The sequence below is a fragment of the Sander lucioperca genome, chromosome 16 (genome assembly GCF_008315115.2).
Source record: "Sander lucioperca isolate FBNREF2018 chromosome 16, SLUC_FBN_1.2, whole genome shotgun sequence".
NCBI classification, from domain to species: Eukaryota; Metazoa; Chordata; class Actinopteri; order Perciformes; family Percidae; genus Sander; species Sander lucioperca.
This window is the reverse complement of record NC_050188.1, coordinates 6,900,966-6,910,327: the sequence shown is the minus strand read 5'-3', so window position 1 is coordinate 6,910,327 and position 9,362 is coordinate 6,900,966. Positions and strand designations below refer to the sequence as shown.

The following is a 9,362-nucleotide window of genomic DNA, read 5'->3' as shown; positions in this document are numbered from 1 at the left end:
ATAAATAGTTTTAAGCCTGGAACCAAGTCAACCAACTACAAGATGAATAGTAACCATAAGATATTTGATTTGGCGCAAAGATGTTGTAAATGGAAAAATGGCAAAGATAACATTACAAGACTGTGTAGCCTACATAACTCTGGCAGACTTCAGTGGTAGCATTTGGGTGAATAATAATAATAATAATAATAATAATAAAAGCATTCTTCATTTTACTTGTTAACCCGTGAAGGACCCTGAGGGTCCCAGTCCATGCTTTAGGAAGCACTGACTTTTAAAAAAACAATGAAAATACAAATGTTGTTTGCCATTTGTGCAATCTCAAGTCTCCTACTTAAATATTTTTTATTCTTAAAAATAATGGTCTTGCATTGAAGCAAAACAATTTAAACAGAGATCATAACAATTATGGTATATCTTTGAATTCCATTGGATCTCAAGTTGTGGCATGTTCCATAGGGTATGTCAACAGAGGGCCAAACACAGAGCCACTGTCAGAAAATCCATCCGACATCAGTCAATATTTAGCCAATCCAAGATGTCCCTTTTCAACTGGATGCGATTTGTGTACAGGTATGCAAATCAAACTTAACAGGTAACAGCTTACACCTTTTTAAAGTGCAATTTAGTGGCAAATCACGAAGCACGTTAGTTGTTTTTTAGGCAGTGGATACGTCTAATTTTTACTAGTATTACTCCCATTTTATATATATATATATATATCTATATATATATATATATATATATATATAATGGGAGTAATATTGAATCACTCTCATGCCCATAAGAATGCTCTGCCAGGTGTAGTTACTCAAGTATTGTTTGCATAAGGCCACAACATTTTCACGATTGACGTTGTGTATTTCCAGGTTTGCACAAGGCCTACGATTAAGACAAATCGACATGATGACAGATGACATTGCTGCAAGCACAACTACACTGTCAAAGATGGCAAAAAAAGCTGCGAGATGTCTGAGTTGAGTCAATGGAGAGAAGAAAAAGAAGAAAAGGACAGAGGCTGGGAGGGCAGAACGAGTTTGTGGTTATCGATGAAAGCCACTTCAGACACAAAAGAAAGGTTAGTGCAAACACCATACAGCTAAAAATTCTATGGGAATTCCCACAAAAAGCCCAATGCTTTTTGGCCATTCTATTTAAGTGACAGAAAATAATCCACAAGTAAATCCACAATGAAAATAATCATTAGTTGCAACTCTAGCGGCTTCAAGGTATGTCAGAGTATTTGTTTTTTCTTTTGCTTGACTTGGCTTTGATATAGGTTTAAATAGTGACTTATTCTACTATCAGGAGGAGGATTCAGGAGGACTATGTCCTCTGGTATATACTGAAGGCTTTGATTACTATAGGGTTTCCTTTGACCCACAAAGTTATAACAATATATTAAGGAATCAGAATGAATGAAACGGTTGCAGAACGTAAACAATTACATGCTACCTAGGTAGGTTACTCAGCATTCCGTCCCGCGTTATAAATGTACAATTATTAGTTTTTTACTTTTTTTTTATTAGTCACCAATTGTATGCCATGGTGTTATAACTTTATAATTACCAACATTTAGATTTTATAGTAACTGTCATTTAATTACATTTTTTTCTCTAACTGTAATGGATTACAGATAGACAGTTAAACAGTCTACAGTAAAGTGAGAAATGGACAACATTTAAAAAAAAAAATTCAAATACCAGAAAATTCTAAATTTCCAGACTAGGTCATTATGACATATGTATTGTCCATGTATAGATTTATTTTTTAGGTTTCATCACTGCATGGCTGTAAGGAGATGCAGTAATTGCCACAACAAATAAAAAAGTTATTCCTCAAGGGGTCATAAATGGTCACAGCAAATTATAAAAGATTGTATTGAAATCTGTTCCAGTTATGGCACCAACGGTAAGCATCTGTGGACGCAGTGGTGGGGGTGAATCCATACTTATGGGGATATAATCATTTTATAACTCAGGAAAGTTAATCAATTGGCAGCATTCTATGTTTTAATGGTCAAATAATTACAGTAAATATTAGTTATACATCAACATGTGAATAATTACGATTTCTAATATGTGTCCAATTTGATTTTAGACTTTTTGTATTTTGACAGTACGGACGTGGAAGAATGGCTGGTGGGTGGAAAAGGAAGAAGTGGATGTTTGGGATGCTTGGCGTGAAGCACAGAGGACAGAGGACCATGCCTGTTCTCCGCCTGGTGGAAAGACGGACCAGATGAGAGCTGGTCCCACTGATTCTCCACCACATTCGTACTGGATCCACAATATTATGTGATGAGTGGCGGGCCTACCGTCAGGCTCTGCCTGCATTTGGATACAGGCATTACACAGTTAACCACAGTGTGACATATGTCAATGCTCAAACGGGCTGCTACACTCCACACATTGAGAGGGCCTGGAGGAGCTACATGGAGACAATCAGCAGACTCAGAGGGAATCGCACGGAGGACCTGCTCAGCGACCATCTGATTGTGATCGAGTGGAATGAATGGTTGGGTAAAAAACACCATAATGGTCCACTAGGATGCCTGCTCCACAATATTGCTAAGCAATATAAATAGAAATAAATTATGTCAAGTTCCTGGAGCTTGTGATGTTAATCGCTTTGGGTCTTTTATTGTTATTGGGGCCTCTAAAGTACCCCTACCCCTGTATTTACGTTATTGTATTTGTATCATTAATTTAATTTAAAAATTAAGGTGCCATTGCTAAATTTTTGTATTAACTTTGTTTTAGTAATCCCTTTGTTCTCGTCTCCCACTGTGTTCATCTTCGGTACATGTTGCATGACAATGACTTTCTTCACAAATGGGTTCAATTTACTGATCAGACTATATTATCAGTGCACAAATAATCACTGTTTTATGGACCACTAATAAAAGATTTAATTGTACCAAATAAAGTAACTTGATGCTTTCTAGACCACTTATTTATAATCAACTAATTATTATTAACTACCCATCCGTTTCAACTTTATAATAGGCATTCCAATAGTTCTTATAGATAGTTTACAAAGTATTTATTAACTATTTAACAAGGTATTAGTCATCTGTTGCAACTTTATAACCATCCAGACACTGTTAATACGGTTTACAAACCAACTAATAACCACTGACAAAGTGTTAGGAATATCTGGTCCATCTATCTATGTTAATGTTTATAGATGTTTTAAAAATGGTTTCTTAAAGGTTAACAATATTTTTTTAATCATTACCCGATACCTAATATAGTATATGTATTACGGTGTAGAGGATTAAAGAACCCAAATGCAGGGAGAGGCAGGCAGGCAGGGGAAGGGTTGAACACGAAGATTTATTTTATCAAAATACAAAAACAAACCTAGGGAGTCCTGTGAGCTGCAGCAGGCAAAAACCCAATACAAGAAAAAAACCAAGGGTATCCAAAAAACCAAGCAGGAAGAAACAGGAAGCACGGAAACTGACGGGAGCTGACGCAGACACATACAAACTAACCGGACAGGATACAAACGGACACAAACTGACAGGAACAAGACACAGAACGATCTGACAACAGACAAAGGAAACACAGGGCCTAAATAAACTAGGTAACGAGAAGACACGAGACAAGTGACACCAGGGCTGGGGAACAGGTGGAGCACATCAGGCAATCACACAGGCGGGAAAACACAGGAAGTAAAGTAGACATGACAAGACAGAAAACAGACTATCAAAATAAAACAGGAAACAGAACATAAACAGGGAAATACACAACAGGGAACAGAAATATACACAACAAAATATACACAGACCACGGAATACAATAAACACAACAGGAAACATACAGAAATAATAATAACAGGCAACAGAAACATCCACAACCACAACAAAATGAGGGATATAATATGTGTTACAATAAACTGTTAATTTACAGCACTACTAATAATTAGTAAACATTATTAATTATAATTTCATTGTTAACAGCAAAATGACAATTAACTAAAGATGAATTAACTGTCAATTTACCATCTATTAATGATGGTTATTATAAAGTGTTAGCGCAGCATCTACCCTAACCATTTTAGGAACCACCATTGTTCAGTCCCTCCAGGATTTCGCGATGTCGCGATCACAACAATTCACGCAAATTCAACCAATCACCGTGAATTTGGTGCAACTCGCTATTTTGACCAATCACCGCAAATTTGACCAACAACCGGAGTTTCCCGCGACTTCAACCAATCCCTGCAGTCCCACGTGCCAGACTTTGTATCAGTATGTGACTCTGAGAGTCAATGACCAAGCAGGAGTGAGAACGTTTTGATGTAACACACGTCCCCAAATTAATTTCCTTGTTTCTGATATGAAGACAAGACGTGTGTGACTCCAACATCTCACATTTACCAACAAAACGTACAGAAAAGACCGTACAAAACATTTCAGACTGTCCTGCCAACCTGTATACATTTTAACATCAATGGACGCTGTAACCTTTTTTCACTCTGAAGTCGCTGAAAGCTGCTGTTGTTTCAATCCTGTCGGCTCTCTGCAGCGGGCGGGGCTGCTGCTCAGTCCCCCCCCACGACTGACGCGCACACACACACACACACACACACACACACACACACACAAACACACATGGTGGATGCAGGATAAACTGGAGATGAGACGTACACAATGACCTAAATTGAGGACAGCTACGGTCGTTCTTTTAAGTGCAATGATAAGTTAAAGTCCAATAAGTCCTTTATCAAACCGTATGAATGTGTGTCCCAGCCCAGGTTAGGAAATTCTTTTTAAAAATCTTTTTGCTAATTTTTTTCAAAAGCTCCTGCAAAATCAGGCCTTCGCACGATTCTCGCGTGATCTTGTGATATTGCGAGAATCCAGCTGCCTGCAAGATAATAGTAAAGAACCTTTTAGGGATATTTTTAATCATTTTATTACAAAAGCAATCTGATGAAGATTTGGAGGTTGTGTTCTTAGTTAAATTTTTGGAGGGTTCATTACTGATGGGTAAAGTATAATGACTATCATTCGTACATGGCAAATTGATAGTTAATTCAACTAATAGTTATTTTACTGTTAACAAACAATGAAATAATAAATAATAATGCTATAATTTATGTTATACGTTTGTGTAATATGAATTAATTATTGTATTATTGCTCAATATATGCTGAATAAACCATTCATGAAGCAATTGTAAAGTTGTATAAACATCAATTGCAACTTTATAATGGCCACCTAGTATATATTATTCAATGACAAAGTATTAACTATCTAAAAAAAATGTATAGATGCTTTACTAAGTATTTATGAACCATTTAACAAGGTATTATAATCACCAGTTGCAACTTTATAAAAGCATCCAAATAATGTTTAGAGATTGCTTACAAACCAATTATTAACCATTGACAAAGTATTACAAATACCTGGTCCCTCTGTCAATGTAATGTTTCTAAGATGTTTTACAAACAAATACTTATTTTCGTAACAATCAAGTATCAAAAACTGAGGAGGACACGCTGTTGGATGCTGTCCTCCTGTCCTACTCTTTCTTCAATGCCTAATTATTACAATTATAATTACACCAATTAGTCGACCATCAGGCTTCACTTTAAACCCCAAAACAACCACCTCCAACCTCCATTTTATAATCTGTTACCAAGAAACAGCTCAACAAGACATTAACACAATGCCTCAGCCGTCTGAAAAGCACTCAACTCAAATCTTTTTTTTGTTTAACAGTTGAACACACAAAAAATGCTTAATTAAAACATGTACATCAGTTATTCTTGCTCAACAACAGAGCTGGAGGTTAACTGGCACTGCATATGTGCACTGACATTTTGTTGCAAATGAGAAATTGTTCTCAATCGATTTAGGTTAAATCCTAAAGCTGATCCACTTTCTTTCAGCTACTTTAAATATACTATCCAGTGTTTCCCCATAGATTGACATACTACAGTATATGTTGTTCACTACCAAGCCTTTTTGTAACAATATCTTCACTTCACCTGTTCAACTGACTTTAGCAGTTTAGGTAGCACACTCCACTGTCCTGCTGTAACAGATGTGACCTAACCACAGACAGTTGCCTTGTTCATGGGTTTACACCAGTGCAGCGCCAAAAGATATTTCTGGCCTGGTGGGGGGTTCACATTCTCCTGGTGGCCTGTACAACTAAGTGGAAACACTGCTATCAAAAGATCAACCTTATTTCCACAATAGGTTTCTCAGTGTAGGAAAGCATTGGACTAAAGACGTGGACAGGATCCCTGAGCTTCCCCCTCTATGACAGTCGTGACAGCTCTAGGGGACAATGTCTACAGCTGGTCTCACACTGGTCTCAAAGACACAGTGTGGTGTTAATATTAGCAAGCTCCTTAGGTAAGTTTAAAGGTAATTCAAAGGACTTTAACTACTCTGCAAAACCACACTGCACGTCTTCCCTTTACTGAAGAATATTTGACAGATTGTATTATTGAAATGCTGAAAAATTCTCATTTTAATGATCATATGGCCTTGATTGTGTAATTACTACTGCTACTACTCCAGCACACACACCCAAGCCCTCTCCCCATCATAACTCTGGTCTAGACCTGCTGGTTCTGATTGTGAAACACAACCCTGAATCCACTCGTGGGTGTTTATAATCCAAACTGAATCACTGCTCAGACGCCCCATTGTGCTGTGTCAATCTCTTCAGGGTTTGGTGCAGTGTCACGAAACAATCCATTAGTTATTTTACTCTCTTTGAAAAGATGGAAATGAGAGAAGGGGAGAGCGAGGAAACTGTCTCAGTAATTTCTTTGAACATTTCTGATTCTGCTTATGTCTGAATTTCTTTAATTCGAGCTTGTTCTTCTGAATAATCTTTTATGCTCCAAGGTTATGAATATGAAAATACATTTGGTGGGTCAAAGATGCACCTCTTCCACCTTTGTTCTTTGGGTTCTATTTTTACATGAGAACATGTCTGTTAAATTACCACCTGGAGTGACTTTGAGATTGGACACTTTTTTCCCTAGCCATAACCACTACTACTGTAAGTGGCCCACCACCTGCTGCTCAGCAGCCAGGGCAGCGGAGATGTAGCAGCACTGTTGGGTGGCCTGATAGAAAACAATGTGGACAATCACCATACTCTACCACAGGTGGAGCCTTCTCTCAAGCCTCCCTGCCATTCATTTAGGTGGCTTAAATACGTTTTGCTGTGTGCCCCCTTCAACAGCAGGACATTGCTTAGCTTCTGTGTCGGTACTCCTGCCTGCTTCTCCAAACTGGGGGCGTTCTGACCGCCATCTACTGTAGGTAATACACTGACTATGGATAAGTACTTTATACAACCCCACTTTTAAAAATCGAACTATCCCAAAGTACCCACAATCAGACAGTACAAATTTTACTTCACAGTGGTCATTATTTATAAGAATAAAGGCTTACTCATTTCCCACACATCTTCAAAGTGCTCTGGACATCACTTCAGTACTGTCTTAGAGAAGTGAAGGAGCCAAACATTGGCCTGACTCTACAGACAAACTACTTCCACAGTGTTCACAGAGCTCTTTTGTTTCTATAACCTTGCCTTACTGTGGCTCCTAATGAATACGTTTTCACACTGGTGTCAGAGAGACCTTCGTAGTGCCACCTTGAAAACGCAAGATGTAACATTATTATCTGGGGCTGTGTGTCTGCTGAGTAGCCTTGATGTAGTGCAACAATAAAGAAGGTACTGCATTTCTGAAGGAAAGTGAAAGTACGACCCAACACCTATTACTAAGCTGGGTAATAACATGTAGTAAAAGCACCTGTGTGAAAACATGTCACTTATGTGCTTCATACACATACAGTTGTCAGAATAATAGGAAAACCTCCCGCCACAATAACTGTTTCTTTCCGAGTCTTTTTCTGCAAAAAAACAGTATAAACTAACAGGCAGCATGGAGGAGAGAGACTTCGCTCAGTGCACATGTGAACACAATTTGACTCGGTTTTCTGTTTCAATGAACCTACACACTAAAGGCTCTGACACACCAACACGACGGCCGACCTTCAGCAGAAAAGGCAGTCAGACTGACTGCCTCCCCGAGTTGGTCAAAAAAGTGCCTCGGAACACACCGAAGTAACGTCAACTTGAGCGTACGTTCTGCGTGTGGGCGAGACGTAATACGTCTCCATAACAGCAGGCGGCACTAATCTGTATTGTCGCCCAAAAAATTAAAACCGGCAGCTGATTGGACGAGCACGTCACGTGGGTCTGGCTTTTCCGGAATTTCAAAGCCAGACATAGCAGCTCGTTCGGAATACGATCTCATATTTTACGAAAATAGTTCACCGAAACGTGTTTCTGAAAACATTTTAAGCTAGTCATTTCCGGGTTAGCACTCCACCAATCAGATTGGTCATTGAGTCCGATTGCCCGCCTTCCGATTCAACATGTCAAATCGGCCCAAATGAAGGCCGACGGCTCCTCCGACTGACGACGGCACGAAACACACCAAACAGACTCGAGTCACTGACCTCGCCAGACTGGCGCTGTCCTGACGGCAAAACAAAAAAATCACTAAAAAGTGCATGGTCAGGTGATGGTCATTTTTTCAGCTTTCTGAAACACTTGTTTCTTCCACAGAGAGCTGAGGTCTTTCTGCTGGACTCCAGTGATCTTGGGCCAGACCTTAACAATGTTAAACAGACAGTTTTTGTCCTTGACAGACAACCCATTAAACCAGCACACAAATGAAGAAGTTAAAAGACTCAATAAAAGTTTGACAAGGAAATTTTATGTAACTTTTTTCAAATCCAAGGACTTCTCCCTGGATGACAACCAATGCAGGGGGCGTCCTGTTCCTCATTGGTTTTGCTGATATTGAGCTTCAGGTGATTGTTGTTGACCATGTGCTGAAGCTCTCTATCACTCCTCTGTAAAAAAATACTCTAGTAAAGAAGGCATGTTTCTCACTGGAAATTATTCACTGCAAAGTCTTCACTTTGAAAAACAGTTATATCACTAAAGCTGCAAAGATGAATGGATTAGTTGTAACTAATCCATTTTTTGCCAACTATTTTGTTAATTGGTTGGAGTCATTTGTTATTAAACAAAAAAACTCAATGCTTTGATTGGAGCTTCTTAAATGTGAATATTTTCTGGTTTCTTCACTCTTCTGTGACAGTAAACTGAATATCTTTGAGTTGTAGACATTTGAGGACTAGGGTTGGGTACCGTTCACATTTTTATCGGTACCGGTACCTGAAATTCGGTTCCGTTACCAAACGGTACCTTTGTTCGGTACTTTCCCGCTGTAATTACAACAAAATTATTTCAGTTGTAAAAATAATTCCAAACCTATTTATCCTATTTACTTAGAACATTATG

The 9,362-nt window shown here is 38.5% G+C and overlaps 1 long non-coding RNA gene across 1 annotated transcript; it reads left to right on the top strand.

Moving 5' to 3' along the window:
- The first annotated feature begins 385 nt into the window (after nt 1-385).
- Nucleotides 386-2,238, top strand: LOC116035786. The gene is made up of 3 exons (XR_004101452.2): nt 386-573; nt 870-1,078; nt 2,120-2,238. It is a non-coding gene; the product is annotated as an uncharacterized LOC116035786 (long non-coding RNA).
- The last annotated feature ends 7,124 nt before the right edge of the window (nt 2,239-9,362 follow it).